The sequence below is a fragment of the Chamaea fasciata genome, unplaced genomic scaffold (assembly GCF_029207755.1).
Source record: "Chamaea fasciata isolate MVZ Bird 193981 ecotype frontalis unplaced genomic scaffold, bChaFas1.0.hap1 SCAF_2, whole genome shotgun sequence".
Lineage (NCBI taxonomy): Eukaryota > Metazoa > Chordata > Aves > Passeriformes > Sylviidae > Chamaea > Chamaea fasciata.
Window position 1 is genome coordinate 117,099,592 of NW_027094087.1, and position 22,196 is coordinate 117,121,787.

Consider the following 22,196-nt stretch of genomic DNA (forward strand, 5'->3'; position numbering starts at 1 on the left):
GAAGGGAGAAAGCTGTGACCACCGTGGTGCCGTTTTTTCCTTCCCAGCCCCGACCAGGTCTCCTCCTACCCGTGCACAGTGTTACCAGCAGCAGCCTGCTGTCCAGGCTGTCGAGGCGCATTTCAGAGGGAGCAATAAAAACAAAGTAGACGTTTTATTTTGAACTCTCCGACCCTGCTTGTTTATTAGCAAAGAACTCCAAAACAAAGCGAACAAAAAAAGAAAACCCCCAAAATAAACTCCCCCGCAACCCACCAAAAAAACCCCATACAGATAGAGAAAATATGCCCATATTATTTAAATAAAGATTAAAACTTTACCCCTTAGAAAACCAGGCTCATTTAATTCAAATTAATTGTGTTTCTGATGTGTTAGGTAAATGAATTCATCTAGTGTAAAATATCGTTTAAAATATAAACAAACGAATTAAAAAAATAATGAAAAAGAAAAATAACAAAAAGTATAGGATATGAAAAATAATATCAATAAAAAATACACAATATATTATTACTTACTACACGTTTTATAACTATATTTAATATACATAATATAAACATCTATAATGTACATAATCATATTTAAATGAAATGTATTATTATTTATAACATTACATAATAAATTATTTTATATATAACTTTCTATATTTAATATCTATAATAAATATAATAGTATAATAAACATAATACATGATGTATAATGTACATAATATAAAAGATGAATTGTAATGATGAATGTAAATATCAGAATCACAAAGATAAAAAATATTGAAATAGAGCCTGAACGAAAGGCTTTTTTGTTTCGGTCTGGTTGCTGGCAGGGCTCTCGCAGGTGTGCTCGGGGGTCTTTTGGGCCATTTATTCCGGAGGCTGTTCGCCAGGGCATTCCTGGGCACGTTCGTTTATGGCTCCGCTCCGCGCCGCCGCGCGGCAGTGCTGCCACCCTGTGGGCAGAGAGCGGTAGTGCAGCTGTCCCTCCCGCCCGTCCCGCCTGATCTGTGCGGCAATGCTGCCACCCTGTGGGCAAAGAGCGGTAGTGCAGCTGTCCCCCGTGCCCGTCCCTCATGATCTGTGAGGCAATGCTGCCACCGTGTGGGCAAACAGCGGTAGTGCAGCTGTCCCCCGTGCCCGTCCCTCATGATCTGTGAGGCAATGCTGCCACCGTGTGGGCAAACAGCGGTAGTGCAGCTGTCCCCCCCCGCCCGTCCCGCCTGATCTGTGCGGCAATGCTGCCACCCTGTGGGCAAAGAGCGGTAGTGCAGCTGTCCCCCGTGCCCGTCCCCGACGCGCGTGGCAGCCCCGCACTGTGAGCTCGGGGCGGCGCTGCCGCCCGCCCGCCCGCAGCTCGGGGCCGAAAGGGAGGGAAAAAGGCAAGGAGCCCGGGCGCGTGGCAGCCGGCTGCCTGCGCGCGCCACCCGGACCACAGAGCCGTCCGGGCGCGATTTTCCGCGGCGTTTGCGGGTGTGCGGACACGGGATGGGGGCGCAGCGGCGCCGCAGGCGACAGTCCATTCAGTCAGGCGCTTGTCCGAGCAGCCGAGGGGGCCTATTAGTGGGTTCCACTATCAAGATGGCGGCGAGACACGAGGCGCCCGACCTTCTAAATAAGGCGGCATAAAAAGGCGGGAAAAAATAAGGACCCTATAGGCGTTTAGCTAGATGCCTGCACGAAACCCCGACTACGGCGCCGCCGGGGCGCAATTTTCAGCGGCGTCTCCAGGTGTAGGGACACCGGCCATGTGCTCAGCCGCGCCGCGCTTGCGTTCGGATTCGCGGATTTAGTCAGGCGTCTGTGTAAACACCTGCCGGGGGCCTATGCCGAGGCGCCAAGAACATGGCGGCCGGGACGGAAGTGGCCTCAGCCGCAGCCAAGATGGCGGCGAGCAAAAGCGGAAGTCACGCGACGCCCTCACAAAATGGCGCCCAGGCGCGAGGCGCCCGACCTTCCAAAAAGGGCGGCCAAAAGGGCGCGAAAAAATAAGGACCCTATAGGCGTTTAGCCAGATGCCTGCACGAAACCCCGACTACGGCGCCGCCGGGACGCAATTTTCCGCGGCGTCTCCAGGTGTGCCGACACGGGCCGTGTGCTCAGCCGCGCCGTGCTCGCTTTAAAATTCGCGGATTTATCAGGCGTCTGTGTAAACACCTGCCGGGGGCCTATGCCGAGCCGCAAAGAACATGGCGGCCGGGACGGAAGTGGCCTCAGCCGCAGCCAAGATGGCGGCGAGGAAAAGCGGAAGTCACGCGACGCCCCTCACAACATGGCGCCGAGGAGCGAGGCGCCCGACCTTCCAAAAAGGGCGGCCAAAAGGGCGCGAAAAATTAAGGACCCTATAGGCGTTTACCCAGATGCCTGCACAAAATCCCGACTACGGCGCCGCCGGGGCGCAATTTTCCGCGGCGTCTCCAGGTGTGGGGACACGGGCCGTGTGCTCAGCCGCGCCGCGCTTGCGTTCGGATTCGCGGATTTAGTCAGGCGTCTGTGTAAACACCTGCCGGGCGCCTTAGAGGTGCCGCAAAAAAGATGCCGGCGGAACCGGAAGTGGCCTCCGACGCAACCATGATGGCGGCAAGGAAGGGCGGAAGGCTCGTGGGGCTCGTCGCGGCCGAAAATCGCCGAGTGCAGCTCACACCCTGCAATGGCAAAAGCTGTTTTATTAAAACTCAGCCGAGAATTTTCCTCATATTTCCAGGTCACAGGATATACTGAGGCTGAGAGGGATCCTAAAATCTGACTCTCAAGCGGACGGACCGTTTGAGAATCGAACTCAGCACCTTGGCGTTACCCGGACTCTGCTCCAAGCAGCTGAACCAATCTCTGCATTATGGGGATGGACCTCCATAGGATGGCAACGCTTGGCCCCACTAAGGTAAGTGCAGTGCCGCCTTCTCTGCCAAAGCTGCTTCACACACCAGCCCCTGGAATGGCTCGAGGGCAGAAGTGGCTGGCAGCTCACGACAGCACAAAGCTCTTCCCGTGACGCTGATTTCCTGTCCTTTCCAGGATTTACCCAACAGCTGCCGTAAAAGTACTCACACAAAGTCTCTTTCCGGGCGGAAAGGAGCAGGACAAGTCCTGAGGCTTCCCTTCTTCCACGGCCAAAGCTCTGCAGAGAGGCAGGGCCGGTCCCACCCGCACAGGGGCGTTTCCTGCAGGTGAGTGTTGCCGGGCCAAAATGATGGCAGCTGCTGAGGCCGGGGCTGCTTTTCTGGCCGGAGGCCTCGGTGCCCCCCCGTGCCGCCTGCAGTGTCCCTCGGGGTTTCCTGCAGGTGTCCCGGGTGCCCGGAGGCGCAGGGAGGAAGGAGGCCGGCAGCCCCAGCGGGGCCAGCAGCCCTGGGATGATGTGCAGGGGAGGAGCTGTGCCTGCGGGGCCCCGCCCGTGGCAGCGGCGGCCAAACGCAGGGCCCGGGGCCGGGCTCGGGGCTGGCACGGACACGGCCCCGGGGCTGCCGCGGCTCCTCGGCCAGGGGCTGCTCCCGCCGGGCACGGGGAGATGCTGCAGCCCGGACAGAGGCACCCACAGCCCAAGAGCTCCCCGGGGAACAGCTGGCATTGCCTGGGAACGGCGGCTCGGGCTGTCTGCAGAGGGGCTCAGACAGCAATTCCCACCTCCCGGAGCTCCCACACAGTTGCCAGGGATGTCCTGGCCACCCCAAATCCCCTCCCTTTCAGCCTGAGGACATCACCCGTCGGCAGCATTAAAGCCAAGGCGCTCCTCCCTCACAGAAATTAAATCCGGAGCAACGGCCCTCGGAGATGCCTCAAAATCAAAGGTTTGAGTGGGATGGAGTTTCGTTTGGATGAAGTCTGGACTTTTCCAGGGAGCCGGCCGGAGTGCAGAAGCGATGGAAAGCTTTTGCAGGTGGGTCCCACTGGAGGTGTGCTGAAGGCAGGGATGGGCGTCCCTTGCCTGAGGGAAAGGCACTTGCAGAGGCCACTGCTGGGGCTCGGAAAGGAGCTGAGCTCCTGCAGGGAGCTGTGTCCTCCCGAGGGCACAGGGGCTGCCTCAGCACAGGCCGGCCAGTGCCTTCTCCTGCTCTGAAACATCACCTGGAGCCTGAGCTCAGGGGGGTGGCTGAATTCCAGGGAAATCTGACAGGTGACCCCCAGGGGGTGAGGGTTATAATTAACCAAATCTATGGAATAGAAACCTATCCTGTCCCCATCCTGCTGAGCTTCCTTGGAAGCTCTGCTGGTTCCTGACACGTCTGGCATTCAAGCAGCAGCTCTGCGTGGGAATATCCGTGCTCCGTGAGGCACTGTGAGGTTATTGCAGCGGGAACTGAGCAGGGAATTCGGGGCCGTGGGTATAATTCATCTAAACTAGCAAAGGTGACAGTGAACCCCAAATCTGGGCACCACACAGAGAACAATCTTTGTGCTGCCCTGTCAGCTCAAGCCCCTGGGCTGGGAAGTTTTGGGAGTCAAACATATGGAATGATAGAAGTCACAGCAACTGGTGTCACCCCGAGGGACAGTCCAAGTCCCAGACAATTCCTCTGCAATCCCCTCGGGGGGAAAACACCCTCTGTCTGCCAGGAGCCCTGGCTCTGTTTCTCCTATCAGCTGTGTTGGGCTTTAAGAACCTGAAATAACTTTGAAGCCAAAGAAATCACCTTTTCCTATTGGTTTGATTGTTGTGTTTGTTTTTTGTTTTTTTTTTTTTTTTTTCTTTCAGATGCTGGACTTGCTTCTGTGGATGTGTGCTGAGCTCTGGCTGCAGGGGACTGTCAGGCCTGAATGGCTGTGAGTCTGTGTTCTTCTCGCTGGGGAAGCGGAAATAATTATTAATTAGACTGCAGAAATGTTTTCAGAAACCTTTCTCCTTTCCTGCCCTTTGCTGGTGGATCTTCTCTTTCTGCCTTTGACTTTACAAAGCTGTTCCCTGATGTCATTTCCCCTGCCTGAATTCCTTGCAGCTCCTAGCTGGGAAAAACTGGGATGATGTCCTGGGGATGTCCTTAGTGGAGGACAGAGGTGAGCTTTTGCCTGTATTTTTCTAATGTTTTCTAAAATTTCAGAGAGCTGCTGCTGCTGCTGCTCCTGCTCCTGCCCCTAATCCTGCTGCTGCTGCACAAGTGGAGCCTTGTCAGCGAAGACCTGCATCTGCAGGAGGCCCCGCAGGCCCTGGCTGGGAAGTGCCAAAACAAAGAAGTGATCAGTAAGTGCTGAACTGCTTCCAGGAGGGCGTATTTTGTTGCAGCCGTTACAGACCAACAGTACAAGTGAGGCCAACTGCTCTGGAAACAGTACTGATGCCTTCTGCCAGTCTGATGGGGCTTGGGGGAGGAGGAAAGGAAATGGCAAGGCATTTTTCAGGTCTTCCTTGGGGTGAATTCTAAGCTTAGCACAATTGGGAAGCTTTGAGGAAACACAGTTTAAAAAGGGGAAGAGCTGTAAAATGAAACTTAGTTGCCAATCTCATGTCAGGTTCTGAAAAATGGTCTTCTTGAATCAAATCTCAGAAGAAATAAGCGGTGCCTGGAGGCTCTGTGCTCAAAGGTTTGAATGATTCTGAGTGTGGATGGGGATCTGAAAGTCACGTGTAAGTAAAACCAAAAAACACATCAAGCAAGCAAAACTGCAATAGTTGACTTTTCTTGTTGTCATCGTTTTGGAAGAAAGGAAGAATATGGGGCGAGAGGTGAGAGCAGGATCTGCAAAATCTCGGAGTTCTCCGCGTCTCCCTGAGGCTGAAGCCGTGTTTGCTGTCAACGATGGCAGAGTGGAAGATGCTAAAGACTGAAAACTTGGGGTTTTCCCCCTGAATCCCAAGGCTCTGTCAGCAGCTGTGCCCCGTCTATCTCTTCAAAGAGTTTCCGGGTTTAGGAAGGCTTTTCCGTTCTTCCGCATTTCTCTAGAACTCCACTCCAAAAGAACGGTGCTGTGTCCGTGTGGTGTTGGTGACTTTGTGTGAGTTGCTTTATTAAAGCCAATCGTTGGTAAGGGTTCTGAGCCTGCCTTGGAGAGCCCTTGGAGGTGGCAGCTCTTCTTTAATTTCCCTTGGTTCCTTTCATGCCTTTCAGTGATTTCTGCGAGGTGCACTGCAGTCTGCCTGAAGCCAGCACATCCTGTCTGTGTTTGAACTTGACTCCTGTTGTTTTTCCTCTTGCAGGCAGTTGGCAAAAAGAGGAGAGAGCCAGTAGGAAGTGAAGCCCCTGGAAGGCCTCATCCCAGTCCAAGGTTCCCACTTTTCTCTCTGACTCCTGGGTAATTACCTGGCCAGAACTGGACACAGACTGTCCCTTTGATTTCCTGCCTTTTCCAAGAAATCCTTGCTGTCAGCCGGAGTGTGTTCCTGGTCTCCTCCTCCTCCTCCTCCTCCTCCTCCTCCTGCTCCTCCTCCTCCTCCTCCTCCTCCTCCTCCTCCGCCTCCTCTGTTTGCCAAGGTGAATTTTGGTTATTGCAGGAATTCTGCCCAGAAATCCTGGCTGGCTGAGGGATCCTTGTGTCCCCTCTGGAATAAATTCCTGCGTCTCCTCAGCCCTGCTGGTTTGCAGTAGAGTTTGGGCACCTTTCGCTGCAGCTGTGGTTCTTAATAACTGGAAGTCCATGGATTGCTGGGTGATTTCCATAAGTTCTCCTGTTTTGTAGGAGCTGCACGGTGAGGTCAGCATTCTGAGGGAGGCCCTGGCACAGCTGCCAAGGGCAGGGAACGTGGAGCATCCCGGGGCTTCTCCCGCCCGAGTTTCTCCCGGAGCGTGCTGCGTGTCGTGCCGGATGTTTAACCCGGGTTTGGGGTGTTCTCCTGCAGTCCCAGCTCTAACTGCTGCCCCCGAGCCCCGGCCTTGCTCTGTCCCAGCACTGAACCTGGCAGGTGGGTGTGCTTTTCCAGCCCTTGAATCCCACGGGCAATCCCAGATTCCCGGAGCTCCCCGAGGCACAGCCTGGCCTCCCTCCCTGGGAGCTGCATTTCATTCTGCCTGGACCAAGGCCATCCTGTTTGAGACTTTATTCCTGTTGTTTTTCCTCTTCCAGGTAGCTGGCAAAAAAAGGAGAGAGCCAGTAGGAAGTGAAGCCACTGGAAGGCCTTATCCCAGTCCAAGGTTCCCACTTTTCTCTCTGACTCCTAGATAATTGCCTGGCCATAACTGGACAGAGACTGTCAGTTTGATTTCCTGCCTTTTCCAAGAAATCCTTGCTGTCAGCCGGAGTGTGTTCCTGGTGTCCTCCTCCTCCTCCTCCTCCTCCTCCTCCTCCTGTTTTGCCAAGGTGAATTTTGGTTATTACAGGAATTGTGGCTCTTTTGTTCCACTGAAACTTGCCAACTCTGCTGAGAGTTTCAGATGTCAAATCCAAGTAAGATTGGAGTTTCTTTGCATTGGTACTCCCACAAAACACAGATCATTCTTGGATAGGAGTAACTGGACCTGTTGAATTCCCACTTCCCTTTAAAATTAGAGCAGAGGAAGCAGATTTTTAATCATCATTCCATGAACTTTCACCAACTTCATGACTCTTGCAAAAGTTTTCAATGTTAGAAATTCCTGAGCTTGTTTTCCAGGCAGGCTTGGATTTAGATGTTATTCCTTCCTTTTAATTGAAGGAATAACTCTGATTTTCTCTCTGATTTTAGTAAGGGAATATTTATTTATTCCAATTTTCCATCCTAATTGGAATTTTTGTACCTTGTAGAGCACATTTCCAAGGAAATTTACCCAAATAATGTTGGTAAATCAGCAATTGTCCAGCACCATCTCCACAAAATTCTGTGATTTCCCAAGAAAACTTTGAAGTATTTATTTGCCACGATTCGTCTCTTTGTAAAGTTCAATTTACTGCATTTTTAATTACATAAATGCCATTAAAACCTGAATCCAGGCCTAGCTGCTGTTCCTTGGACACAAGGGGCTGGTTCTTTCCTACCTTGGCACATTTGGGTGTTTGTCCAAAATGAGCTTCCCACTAAAATAGAATTTGTTTCCAAGCAAAAGTGGGAATTGTCTAGAAAACCTTCTGTTCTGGGGGGCACTGGGTTTGTTTCCCTTATTGCTGCATAATTGAGGAAAGCCATGGCGCTTTTTTAGGCAGTGGCAGGAGGTGAGAGCTGCATTTATTTAATTTTGTATTTTATTTTTTGTTATTTTTGTGCTCTTTTGTTGTGGTTTTTCATGTTGCGTTTTGTGGTTTTTCAAAGACTTTTTCTTCAGTTTTTTAATTTTTATTTTTTTTCTTTAGCTATTTATTTACTTGTTAAAACTACTTTTCGTTTTTTATTTTAATTTTTTGTTTAAATTTTTTTTCCACTTTTTTGTTACTTTGAAATTTTTTTCTTTTGGTATTTTAATTTTATTTATTATTTTCTATAGTTTTGGTTTATTTTTTCATGTTTTCTTTGTTCCTTTTTTTTTTTCCCCCATACTCTTTCTTCCCCCGGGCGCCTGGGGGTTTGGCTGTTGGCAAGAAAGATGAGAAATGACCTCGGTGCCCGCTGGACGTCGGGATGTCATAGAGAGCGCAGTTGGCAAAAGCTCTGTATTTTCTGCTCCATAAAACTCCTGAAGGGAGAAAGCTGTGACCACCGTGGTGCCGTTTTTTCCTTCCCAGCCCCGACCAGGTCTCCTCCTACCCGTGCACAGTGTTACCAGCAGCAGCCTGCTGTCCAGGCTGTCGAGGCGTATTTCAGAGGGGGCAATAAAAACAAAGTAGACGTTTTATTTTGAACTCTCCGACCCTGCTTGTTTATTAGCAAAGAAATCCAAAACAAAGCGAACAAAAAAAGAAAACCCCCAAAATAAACTCCCCCGCAACCCACCAAAAAAACCCCATACAGATAGAGAAAATATGCCCATGTTATTTAAATAAAGATTAAAACTTTACCCCTTAGAAAACCAGGCTCATTTAATTCAAATAAATTGTGTTTCTGATGTGTTAGGTTAATGAATTCATCTAGTGTAAAATATCGTTTAAAATATAAACAAACGAATTTAAAAAATAATGAAAAAGAAAAATAACAAAAAGTATAGGATATGAAAAATAATATCAATAATAAATACACAATATACTATTACATACTACACGTTTTATAAATATATGTAATATACATAATATAAACATCTATAATGTACATAATCATATTTAAATGAAATGTATTATTTATAACATTACATAATAAATAATAAATTATTTTATATATAACTTTCTATATTTAATATCTATAATAAATATAATGGTATAATAAACATAATACATGATGTATAATGTACATAATATAAAAGATGAATTGTAATGATGAATGTAAATATCAGAATCACAAAGATAAAAAATATTGAAATAGAGCCTGAACGAAAGGCTGTTTTGTTTCGGTCTGGTTGCTGGCAGGGCTCTCGCAGGTGTGCTCGGGGGTCTTTTGGGCCGTTTATTCCGGAGGCTGTTCGCCAGGGCATTCCTGGGCACGTTCGTTTATGGCTCCGCTCCGCGCCGCCGCGCGGCAGTGCTGCCACCCTGTGGGCAGAGAGCGGTAGTGCAGCTGTCCCCCTCCGCCCGTCCCGCCTGATCTGTGCGGCAATGCTGCCACCCTGTGGGCAAAGAGCGGTAGTGCAGCTGTCCCCCGTGCCCGTCCCGCCGGAGCCGTGTGGCAGTGCTGCCACCCTGTGGCCAAAGAGCGGCAGTGCAGCTGTCCCCCCCGCCCGTCCCCGACGCGCGTGGCAGCCCCGCATTGTGAGCTCGGGGGCGGCGCTGCCGCCCGCCCGCAGCTCGGGGCCGAAAGGGAGGGAAAAAGGCAAGGAGCCCGGGCGCGTGGCAGCCGGCTGCCTGCGCGCGCGACCCGGACCCCGGAGCCGTCCGGGCGCGATTTTCCGCGGCGTTTGCGGGTGTGCGGACACGGGATGGGGGCTCAACCGCGCCGCTGCCGGCGGTCCATTGAGCCAGGCGCCTGTGCCAGCAGCGGGGGGGCACCCCAGCGAGTGCCCGCACTGAAGATGACGGTTCGACCGGAAGTGGCTTCAGCCTCAACCAGTATGGCGGCGAGGAAGGGCGGAAGTCTTGGCACGCTGCTCGCAACCTATTGTAACCGAGTGCAGCCGAAAATAGCCGAGGCTTGACGAAAATCGCCGACTTTCGGCCAGCAGCCGGACTCAGCCGAGGGCAGTTCGGGGTGATCCCGGACCGGTGCCCGCCCTCCCTGTCGCTTCCTCGGCCGGCGGTTCGAAGGCGATGTCGGGGGCCGCTGTGCCCGGAGCGGGAGCACTCGCTGTCGCTGCTGGAGCCGGGCGGCGGCCGGCCCGACCAGCAGCAGCGGCTGCTTTCTGTTCACACCCAGAAAGTCATTCCTCACCCCAGTTATGCTATCACAATTACTTCATTTTTGATCTGCAGTTACAGCCACATTTCTTGAAAGCTGCCCGGAAAACCTGGCTGGGACTCAGGTAAAGAAAGGGAGACTGACCGGTAACACCCCGCGGGGCCGCCGGCAGCGGCTCGGAAGCGCCGGGCGCGGGCCCCGGCTGCGGCAGTGGCGGCCGTGAGGGCTGTGCTGACAATGGAGGAGGGCGGGAGCTGCCGCAGCGCGGTTGAAGCGGAGCGGAGAACGGCCGGTCCCGGGAGAAGCCCCGAGGACGGCGGTGGCAGCCGCGGGGGGCGGCCCCGAGCGGAGCCGGGCCGGGAGCGGGCGGCCGGGGCTGCGTGGGGCGAAGGCGGTCCCGACGCGGGCACGGAGCCGGGGAGGAGCAGCGGGGCCGGCTGGGGCCGCCCGGCGGAGCCTTTCCTGGGAAGTAAAACCTGCGGTTTCTCCCACCTCGGCCCCGTGGCGAGGGGCAGCGCAGCAGAAGGGAGCAGCACCTGAGCGGGTGGGGCAGTGCTGGGGCGCAGGGAAGATGCGGCTGGGGCAGAGCTTGCAGGCTTCTTACATTTAAATGAACGTGGAAAGCTGAGAGAGAGGTAGTATAAAAGCTCTGTGGGTGCTCGGACAGGTGAGACGTGACTCAGGGGAGGGAGTCGCTTTCCTGAGCTCCTGAAGTTCCATTTGTCTCTCTCAGGAGCAGATGTGAGAAGTTTCCTGTTTGGAATTGGGCTCCAAAAGGAAGGAACCTGAAGCTGCTTCTTTTGATAAATCCATAAGCATGGGAGGCTGTATGAAGCACACTGTTTTAAGTAGCCAGTAACTTCCATGGATATTTTAACTTTTAAAAATGGTGACTTTTAATTCCTCTGCACACTGATGTCCCACACAGGTTTCACTGAGGCTGTGAATTGCAATCCCGACCATCTTCCGGTTTCTGGTGCTTAGGGCTGTGGCATTTGGTGTGCAGAAAACATCCCAGGCTGTCCACCTAGGGACTGTATGGGCATTTCCACAGGTCCTCAGAGTGGGAAAAGGCCAAGAGGGTCGTAGTGGGACCTCTCTTTCTCCCAGGCCTGGCCATCCTCAAGACACCTCTAGATTGGTTTTTAAGTGTTTGTTGTTTTTTGTTTTCCAGCCCAGGACTAAGCTGGAGAAAAGGTGGAGAGTAGCAAGTGGGACTGCCATGTTAAGATCCATCCTTGGATTCCAGGTTCTCCCAATGGGTTTGTCCAAAGAAAGGAGGTGTTTGCGGTACCTGTTTGTTCACCTGTTGAGCTTGGAAGAGATGCTGAGCATGAAATTCCAGGGAAGCTGCACTTGTGTAGTGGCTGGAGTGAGAAGCATCTTGCCTGTCTTTCCCCACTGGTGTGCTGTGGTCATTTCCTCTCTGGGTCCTTGTTTCCCTCTTTGTCTCTGTATCCCTCTGTCCTTGCCATGTGTTTGGCACTCTCTCTTTTTCTCCATCTTTCTCCACGCCTCGTGTTCATGCTTATTCTCTGTGGCTTTGTGGTGCTCCCCATGCCACTGTTTCCCATGGGATCCTTGTGTCCTGTTTGCTGTCCCTGTTCTTTTTTAATCCCTCTCCGTCGTGCTGCCCATCAGTGTACAGAGGCTGACTGGAGGGAGGTTCTTGTGCTGCAGGTTCCGTTCAGGAGGCTGGTGTGATTCAGCAAGCCCACAGTTTGAATTGCCCCCTCCATGTGGTCCAGCCAGCTGTGCCCAGTGCCCATCCTGGAGTGCCTTTTCTGTCAGCTCACCCGCCATCGTGCTGGAGACTGTCAGGCAGGTGCTGGGGTGGACGAGGGGAGGGCAGGGGGGCTGAGGTGCTGTTGTTGGGCAGGGCTTGCTCTTTCACCCACACCGAGTGGTGGCCAGGCTCAGCTGAGCACAGCAACTGGTGTTGGAGAGGTGATGCCTGTCTCGTCTGTCTGAGCTGCCCCAAAGGCCGAGGAAAGGGCTGAGGCTCTGGTGGTTTGGCTGTACGAGGCCCATGGCAGCACAGTCACCGCCCGGCTCCAGGCCTCCCTCCCCGTTACGGAGGCGATGCTGTGAGTCCCTGCAGAAGGGCTGGGGCATGTGGCGATGGAGATCAGTCCCTTCAGCCCTGTGCTTTGTCCCCCAGCTGTGACCTCCTGGAGCATCTGGCTGTGTGGGGCCACCTGCTGCTGGAGCCACAGGGCCTGAGGCTTTCCTTTGCAGCCTTCGTGTGCTCTCTGACCTCCTGGTCCTCCTGCAGCCACCCAGGCCAACACTGTGAGCTCAAATCACAGACTGAGCTGTTCCCCATCCCGAGCGTTGTGCAAGGCAGCAGTTCCAGGGAACAGCAGTGTCCCCATGTCCTGCACCCAAGTGTTGCAGAGACGCGCTTGAACAACCCTGCTCCTCAGGGAAGGAGGACAGCTGCCCACTGCCCAGCCAGGGTAGGTGGTCTTGAGCGAGTTCTGAGTTCTTTAAGTGTGGACAAAGGTGCAGAAAGGCTGGTGTGCACAAGTTCTGCTCCAGCCATAGAGGTGTGGGGAGCAGCAGCTTCCACAGTGACTCCTGTGTTGCAGCCTTCATCTTGCCTAGCAGTGAGTGTAGAAACACACTCTACTCCCTTCCTTCTCCCTCTGCCTGTCCCTTGCACCACCCTTGCAGAAGAGGAAACACAAAAAAATCAAGAGGATTATGTAAAAACAAGCTGGAGCCTGTTTTTTTAACTTGTTTCCAGGTAACTGCACTGACCTTCCTCCTCCCAGGGGCTTTGTTGTAGTTGCTCTTTTAGTGTCTGCCTCTGAGCAGTATCTCACTCCTGGGACTGGGGAGGCTGAGCTTACCTTTATTTTTTGGGGATGAGGTGGAGGGGAAGTCTGCTTCAGCCCCTGTGGGGAAGAGACTGGGCACAGGGATTTATCCTTCCCATGAAAAGGCACGCACGGTGATTTCTACACAAAATACTTTATTAGTCAACTAAAAGCAGTGGATCAGCAGCCGGAAAGGGAAGAGGGAGAGGAAAGAGTCAGAGTCCAGCACAGCATGTGGTTTTCACCCTTTTCCCCTGAAATGCCTGTGGCCGGCCATAAAAAGCCCCACCACCAGGCTCAGCTTCTCCCTCCCACACTGGCAGGGTGCAACAGTAGCAAAGAAGCGTGAGGACAGGTACAGGGCAGCTCCGTCTGTGGCCAGGCCCTGCCTGAGCTCCTCTTGGCCCCTTAAATGTCCCTCAGGAGGTGGCAGCAGGTGACACTCACATGGCAGGGGCTGCACCTGGAGAAGGAAGAGGGAAATGAGGAGTCAGAGGGCATATCTGGCTCTGCCCCATGGGCTGTGGGAGAGCTCCCCACAGCCCCCACAGGGACTGCCAGTCTCACCTTTGGCCCTGCGAGCAGATGTCCAGCAGCTTCTTCTGACACTTGGAGGCACCTCAGGCAAGGCTGGAGCAGCAGTCACTTTCCTCCTCCCACGAGCACGTCCCTTCCTTGGCCCTTCAGCTACTGGCGATTGAAGGAGACACAGGAAGACTGATTCAGTGATCAGAATTTGGTTTCACTGAGGTTTTCCAAAAGCTTGTATACCATTTCAGGAAGGTTAATAGTTTCTACTACAATAATTAGGTTAAAAGATCATACAAACAGCTCATGCATTTTACAGCATCTTTTTCGTAGGGGGTTGATTGAATCTCTCCTCTTCCCATAAACAGGTTTAATCCCATCTTCTGTAATCTCAAAGTTCTGTTTGTTCCTGCCATGGCATCCTGGTTATCAAACCAAGCCTGCAAATGAATGGTGAGCGGTCTGGGGCAGATGGAGGGAATGGCAGGGCTGTTTCAGAACTGCAGAGAGAGGACGGAGATGTGGGGGAGCTGCTGGTATTGCAGCATCCCTTCCAGCATCCCCTTCCCAGCGTGCCTCCCACAGCACCTTCCCCTGCAGAATCCTCCCTGCTGCCACCCCTCCGGGCGCCTCACCTGCCAGCAGCACCTGGAACTTGTTGGCCGAGAGCATTGCAGGGACAGCTGTCATTTTCTCACACTCTGTCCCGCACACTGAAAGTCAGGTGCACCACGGGCTCATTGACCTCCTGCAAGTCGCTGGAGCTGAGGGTGTAATCCACGTGCCAGCACACTGAGCCCAGCTGGGTCAGTACGGTGGGGAGTGGGATGGTGTCAGCACCCCGGTTCACTCCAGCATGGTGATTTACACTGACCCCCACACTCCTGTTAAGACCCAACACCCCGCTCACACCTCAGGCTGCAGGCACTGAGCCAGTCCTGGAAGGGGCTCTGCTTCTCCTCAAAGGAATGGCACAAGGCGCTGGCATGCTCTGCTCTTGAGGGGAGACAAGAGAAGAACCCCTCTGCTCACACCAGACCTGAAGCTGCCAAACTCCACCAAAGCACCTGGGGAGGCCCCAGGGACTGATGGACAGAAGGGAGGTGACAGAGGACAGCACAGCAGCCAGCCTGCCCTCCATCTGGATGTGAAGGCAAGGCTGGGAACTGTCAGCAACATCCCAGCACGCCTGAGGAACCTTTGGGCAGTCCCAGCTGCTGCAGGTCACCTGACAGAGACTCACCATCTACCCAGTGCTTGGCCGCGCTGGAGAGGATGAAGCCGAGGACAGCAATGGTCGCCTTCAAATCCCCCGACTCTGCAGACGGGAGGGGGGGTGAGCTCTGTCACCTTGGAAAGGCATCCCCAGACACACTGCTGCCCATGCCTGGAGCATGGCTCCATCAGGGGATCGTGGTAAGGACAGCAGTGCTCACCTAACTTTGCATCTAAGGGCAGCTTCGGGATCTTGTCATACTGTGGGAGAGCAGAGCACCACGGTAAACACCAGCTAACACACTCACTATCAGTGTTAACACTAACAATTCTTACCTAAATATTAATACTAATAACATATGCATAATATACGCATATTATTACTACTAGAAGAGGCCGGTAGTGTTCTTAACGCTGAGGCTTGCATGAAGAACACGAGATTAAATAATGTTGCTGATTATGCCATTGTAGTGTTGAAGCGCTTGACCCCCCCTGCGGTGAGCAGCGGGCCCGCAGCAGGCGGGGGGCGGGCACTTGAGTATCTTGGCCAGGGTGCTGATCCTCCCAGCGCTGATCTCGGCCAGCACCCAGTCGGGGCGGCCCAAGTCCCCGCAGAAGCGGAACCGCTGCGGGGAAAGAGGCGCCCACAGCCGGCAGCGGGCTCTGCACGCGCCCCCGCTCCCCGCCGCCGACCCCCCTCCCCCCCACGTCGCCGCCGCTCCCTGGCCCGCGCTGCTACCGCAGAGTCCGCCTTGGCGACTCGGAACCGCTCCCGGCCGGGCTGCCGGCTACGCCCCTCCCTGCCCCGAGTGCCGACGGGCGCTCCGGTGGGGGCTCTGCAGGGGCCTTTCAGCCGGGACCGGGGCACAGGGAGGGTGGGAGAAGGGGACGGGGGTCTCGGGAGCGGGACCCCGGGCGACCGCGGACCCCCGAGCGCCCCTGGCTCCGCCCGCCTGAGCGCTCGCGCTCCCATTGGCTGCAGCCTCAGCTGCCAAGCCCCGCCAATCCCGGCCCGCCTTTCTCCGCCCCGTCCAATCACAGCCGCCCTTTCAATCCGGGCGTGGTCCCGCCCAGATCAGCCCGCTCAGTCGCGGCCCGGCCCCTCAGCCCGGTCCCGGTCCCCCGTTCGCCTGAGGCGTCCCTCCCGCCGCCTCGGCTTTGGGAACGAGCGGAGCCGTGCCTCCGCTGCCGCAGCCTCGGCAGGTGCTGCCGGGACCCGGGAAGGGCGGCGGGAGCTCCCCGTTGAGGTCCCGGCCGGGAGTTCTCCCAGGGAAACGGGGAGACGGCGGGGAGCGGGCGGAATGGCGGGAGCGGGGCGTGAGGGGACAGCGGGGGGTCGCGGAGCCGAGGGGGGCGGGAACGGGCGGGCCGGGATTGGCGGGCCGACACTGCGCTGTGATAGGTTGGGCTGGCCCGGCCGCCGCTGCCTCAGGTTGTGATTGGCTGGGGTGGCCCGGCCCTGGGGGATAAATAGCGTGCCCTGAGGGGTCTCGGCGCTAGTTCGGCGGCGGCGCGGCGAGCGACGGGTGGGACTGGGCGGTCGGAGGAGCGCCGCCGGAGGAGCGCGGCTGCGCCAGGACGGGATCTTTGCGGCTTCCGGTCAGGGGAGCGCCGGTGAGCCCGCACGCGACTCCCGCGTCTGTCTGTGCTAGCGTGTGGGGACTGGCGGTGTCCTGGGGCAGCGCTGCCGGCCGTGCCCGGTTCTTTCCGCCGCGCCCTGCGTGACTCGGACGGCCGGAGGCTGGTGCGGGGCTTGGTGCGGCGCGGGGAGACCGGCTGGGGCTACCAGGGGAGAAGTGCTTCCGTGGTTTCTGGATACAAAGTAACGCTTAAGATATCAAAAATAAAGCTGCATTTTTTTCAGTTTTAATGTTTTATTTTGTTTTATTCGAAATAATTATGATTTTTTTTCTTTATTACTCCGTTTCATTAATTTCGTCGCTTTATTACATTATTTTGGTTTATTTTTGTTTTCTTTTGCTAGATAGTTGTTGTTACTTCAGTAAAGGTTGTAGGGCTAGGGCTGAAACACCGGTTGCGAGGCCAGTGGAGGCATAAAGCCCCAGGGTGTGGAATAAGGATCTTGGCACTAGAGGCCGGCCCAAAACAATGAGGAGCAATGGGAATGCTGGGGCTGGAGTGGATAAATGCCACGGGAGAAGGGGATGGAGCTGCAGCTCAGGGCCTGCAGGAGATGCCTGGGGGGTTGCCAGCCCTTGCCCTGTGGTACCAAGCAGAGGCTGAGGGTGTGGGGGTTCGGAGGGCACCAGGGCCCGAGAACCAACACAAGGGCACTTTTTGGGATGGGGGAGCAGGGGCCCAGTGGCTCTTCCCAGCCCCCGGTGCTGCCTGGGGGAGGTGAGGGGGGCCTTGGGGCAAGTGCTGGGCTGAGACCCAGCGAGAGGGGGAAGACAGATGTTGGGCTTCAGGTGCCAAGTGTTCCCAGGGCTGGGAACCCAGGAGGATGGGTGGTAGAGCTCCTAAGGACATTGAAGCGATGATAATAACTGACTTGTGGCCTTATCAACAGTCCTGAGCTGCAGGGAGAAGCAGTAGCGGCTTTTAGCGGCAAGCAGCGGGACGCTGAGGAGCTGGAGCTGAGACAGCAGAGCTGGAGGAGACACAAAGATGGTAGGGTTTGGGGTGAAACCCCTGTGGGGCTGGTCTAGGGAGTATGGAGCCGGGACGGGAACTGCGTGACTGGAGCTGAAATCACTGTAAGGGGGGGATAGGGATGGTAGAGCTGTTGCTGCAGTAAGGATTAGTAGGTTGGGGCTGGAATGTGGGTACAAGAGCTGTGCTGAAACAACACAGAGTTAGACCTAAAACAACAACCATACTCTGAGAACCAAAAGCAACGTTATTATGTGCCAGTGCTGGGAAGACATGGAGACAAAAGTGAAACAAGAGCTGGCAGTGAAATAAAGCCTGTGGGTCAAGAGCTGAAATCACTGGGGCAGGGAAGGGGACTCTCCAGGGCTCGAGCTCAAATCACTTTTAGAGTAACATAGGAACTTTAGGGCTGACGAACTGACTGTGAGATTGGTGCGCTGAAATGACTGTAGGCCTGTGATACTGATGTTGTAGCTGGGTACTGAGCCCAGAAATGGGAGAGAGGGTGGAGAGCTGAAAAGGGATTGCTGTAAGATTGCTCCTGAAATGCTGGTGCTGCTGGGATATTGCCCGTGTCAGGGATACCCACTGTAGGGCTGGGGCTGGGATGTTGACTGTGGGGTGGGCATAGACACGGTGGGGTCAGAGCTCAATGGCTGCTCAGCTGGGGCCAAGATGAAGACCCTGCCCCGTGGACGGTGGAGAATTTTCAGCTGCCAGAGTCGGAGGAATGCGCACGTGGAGCTGGAAGAAGCGAGCTGGCCGTGAAATAAAGCTTGTGGGTCAAGAGCTGAAATCACTGGGCCTGGGAAGGGGATGCTCCAGGGCTCGAGCTCAAATCACTTTTAGCGTGACAAAGAAATTCTAGGGCTGATGTACAGACTGTAGGATTCAGCCCGGCCCCACTCCCCTGGCCCGGGCTCTGCCCCAGTTCCCCAGCATCGGCACCGGCCCGGGCTCTGCCTGTGCGCGGCGTGGGCGCTGCCCCGCATCCCCGTCCCTCATGGTGCGGGAGAGGGCGGCTCGGGGCGGGCGGCAGCCCCGCCGCCTCACATGGTGCGGCCGGTCCCGGCTGGCGCCCTCGGGGCTGCCCTTGCCCCGCGGGCGGAGGAGGAGAAGGGGCAGAGGGAGGGCGAGGGCGGAGCAGCCCTGCCAGCGGCTGCGGCGGGAGCGGGTCCGGCGGGCGCGGGCGCTCGGGACGCGGGGGCGGCGGGGAGGGGACGGGAAGGGACGCGGGCTCCCGGCGGCGCCGTGCCGGGCGCTGCCCTCCGCGCACATCGCGCGGCCGGGCTGACTCAGAGCCGGCTGCACCTCGCCCGCCCTCCCCGGCTCTCCCCACCCCTCTCCGAGCAGTTCGCGCCTCCCTCTGCTCTAGAGGCTCCATCTCACAGTCTCCCCCATCGTTCTCGCCTGGCAATGGTTGGAAGACTGTCACGGACTTGCACACACCGCGACTCGTGACCGCGTTTCCCCGCTTGTGTTTTTCCCGAGGCAGGTGCGAGGTGCTCCCCATCACTCCCCGTCCCCCGCAGCCCAACTTCCCTGCCTTGCCTGCTCCAGGCGCCCTCGGCCCTCGTGCCCGACCCTGCCAAGTCTGCCGCTGCAGCCCTTACACCTCGGCTCACGCGTCTCTGAGGGGACCCAGCTGGGACCTACGCCCGGCAGGATCTCTGGGTGAGGGATTTCAGTGGGCAAACAGCACTGACTCTTCCAGGCTGCAAAAGGACCTTCTCTCTTTCCTCACACCGGTGGCACCTCCTTGCCTCATCCCCGCAGCGTTCCGACTCCAGCGGGTCTTGAGTTTGAAGTGTGTAGGCTTGGCTTAAAACCTTCACTGCAAAGTGGGGAAACATCTTGAAGTTACTTTGAGAGAGTTCAAGTTGTTCCCTGTAATCTTTTGTGATACAGAAAAGTGAACCGGTGAGAAGTTCCAACAAATTGTCATTACTACCTGCTAAACTACCTTCAAATGTCATTTGGTGCTTCTTTTAAGGTATGAGGGACTCAAGGGGATAAATCAGGACACTCATTTCCCAGTTCCTGTAAGAGCTGTCCTCAGGAAAGAGAGCTTAGAACCAACTCTGGAAATGGGGAATGAAAGCATCTTTTCTTCCTGGGGCTGTGCTGGGGTGTAAAGTGGGTAAACATGAATATCCAAATGTTTACATCCTGCTATGCATGTTCACACTGATCTTTCTCCTGAAAAAAAAAAAATCAACAAAACCCCATGAGTGAGTAGATGAAAGATGATGGAACTGTGAAAAACGAGATTTTTTTAAAATGTAAAATTTAAAAATAAATTTAATAAAGTTATAAGGGAGATTAAAAAAGCAAAATAGGGTTGGTTGGGTGACTTGGCACTCAGCTAAGTCTACACTTTGCTATATTAAAGTTATACTTTAGATACTTTTTTATTGCATTAGTTTGTTGAATATTCATTTTTTTATAAATTAGTTTTTATATTTTAGGAATTGTTTTGTATGGCTTTTTTGGGGGGTTGCTTTTTTAGAGTATGTGGTTTTTGTTTGTGTTTTTGTTATTACTTTTAATTTGGGCTTTGGTTTGTGCTTTTTTTAGATGGTAGATGTTTGATAGTTGGTATATTAATAGTAGAGGGGTTTTTTTGTATGTTTACTGGATGTTGTTTTGACCAAACAGACAGTTTAAGCAAATAGCAGTCTTTTTTATATGTTTATTGGATGTTATTTTGGCTAAATAGACAGTTTAAGCATACTATATTAGCGAATATTAATATGCTTAGTTTTCTTTACTAATAGAAGAAATAAAAGAAAAACTTATATTTTTACTACAACATTATTACTTATATAACATACATTTTGCGGAAAGCCAACCCTATAATATAGATTTCTAACAGGACCAAACTAATTGTGTTAAAACTATTCCTCTCCTCCTGTTCCAACTGAAGTTGGAATGCATCCAGATTTGAATTTCCAAAGTCTGGCCCCTCTTTTCAGAGGTTACACTGAACTTTGACCAACTTGGTCTTCGTGTTTGAATCTGAATCCACTTTTATTCCTCACCTTGTCCCTTTTAACACCCAGAAAAACAACGGGGTATCACATATATCAGACTATGCCTCCGTAGTCTTGGGCAGCTGGTTTGATAACCAGGATGCCATGGCAGGGACAAACAGAATTTTGAGATTATGAGAAGATGGGATTAAACCTGTTTAGGGGAAGAGGACGTGCTGTGTCACATCTCAGCATCCCACATGACAACACAAAGTGACTCTGCAAGGCAAAGACTTAATTTTAACAGGTCTCATTGATACTAGGCAAGCCTGATTGTTATCTCAAAAAGCCATTGCCTAATGATTGGCCGTTAATGCCCGTCTCCCAGGCTCTTTCAGGGGTGGGTGGAAATAGTCAAAGCCTGCAAAGGACACTTAATGCAAATTGCTGCAGTCAAACCTTTTCTACTGTCTGTCCCCCGGTTTTGTGGGGGAAGATTCTCTTAACACAGCGGGGTTTTAAAATTCAAACAAATTTTGTGGGGGGTCATTGAAGCGCAATCAATGCAGAAGAATATAGACAGCATCCAAAATCACTGGGAAGTATCCCATTCTTGTGCTTGAAAGGCTTTGAATCAGAAGGTCTGCCAGGGCTGTTGCCTGATGAGTATTTGTGAATCTTCCCAGTGAGATAACGTAACTTTTTCTAGCCTGGTGATGCTGTAAGCAAAAGACCATCCCAAAGCGCAGGAATGAGCCTGGCATTCTTTTGGCAGTGTGCAAGTATAACCCGAAGGCAAAGGCAGTTTCCAAGTGGAATGACTGAACTGGGAGAGGTTTGAAATGCAGGTAACCTCCAGGGAGGTGAAGCGGGGAGGGCTGAAAGACAGCACAGCGCAAGAGGCAGCTGGGTGCTCCGGCTTGTACACATCTTCCAGGGAAGCCTTCCTGTGGAGAAGGAAAACTCACGGACACTGTGGCTGACAGGAACTGAAGACATGCTTTCAGTAGAATGGCACTGAGATATATGTATACACTTTCTTTTTCTTTTCCCGCTGAATGGGGGCTACTTTGCTATTCAACATTAACCTAAAAACCAAGTACCCTAAAATATAAAAAGTATTTTTGCGAATCTCTGCTATCCCCCGTGATGGGTAGTGTGTGAATAGAAAACTTGGAGACAGTAGCATAAAACACAAAGGCAGGAAGGGAGTAAGTGTTTATCACGATGTGCAGAATGCACCTCTCTGCTACAGCCTTGAAAGCTGCTTCTACAAGCTGGCAATATTCAGTTGCTGGAAGACAATATAACTAATCCAGACATGTTCAGCATGTAGAATTCCAGAATCTCAGCCTTGTCCTTCCCTCACAAGCAACAGGAATTGGATTCATTTTTTCCCCAAAGAAAAAAATCACTTGAAAGTCTAGAAGTTAGAATCCAAGAAAGATATCACATCTGCTTCAGTGAGTTTCTCTCTTTTGAACTTGGGGAGGAATGATTTTACTGTGCCAGAAATGCAGGAATTGTGTTGTTACATGGAAGCTTTAAAAAAGCAAAGACAAAATTTGAGCACTTCACTTCTTTTTCTCCTTGATATTCATTTTCCCCTGAATTTCAGCCAAACTGCCAATTCAAAACTCATATCATTGCTTAGTGTATGGAAATTCCGATAAAATTAGTGTGTCAGTTAAGAAGAAAACAATGTGAAATAAAGAAAGTGAATGTGAAAATAGTAATTTGAAATAAAATAGTTCAGTTAGATGGTCTAAAATCTTCTATTAGTGAAAAAAAATCACTAGATCTAATG

At 53.0% G+C, this 22,196-nt stretch overlaps 2 long non-coding RNA genes across 4 annotated transcripts; one reads left to right on the top strand and one right to left on the bottom strand.

The window, feature by feature from the left end:
• Positions 1-10,002: 10,002 nt before the first annotated feature.
• On the top strand, positions 10,003-14,044 carry LOC136285747 (uncharacterized). The gene is made up of 3 exons (XR_010719524.1): positions 10,003-10,363; positions 11,414-12,060; positions 13,958-14,044. It is a non-coding gene; the product is annotated as an uncharacterized lncRNA (long non-coding RNA).
• LOC136285746 (uncharacterized) lies at positions 13,120-14,297 on the bottom strand. 3 transcript variants are annotated; one of them, XR_010719523.1, is made up of 3 exons: positions 14,225-14,297; positions 13,629-14,029; positions 13,120-13,524 (listed from the first exon to the last, which is right to left on the bottom strand). It is a non-coding gene; the product is annotated as an uncharacterized lncRNA (long non-coding RNA). The 3 variants fall into 3 exon arrangements; XR_010719521.1 differs by lacking the exon at positions 14,225-14,297 and having other exon boundaries at positions 13,629-13,751; positions 13,891-13,975; XR_010719522.1 differs by lacking the exon at positions 14,225-14,297 and having other exon boundaries at positions 13,629-13,751; positions 13,887-13,973.
• Positions 14,298-22,196: the final 7,899 nt, after the last annotated feature.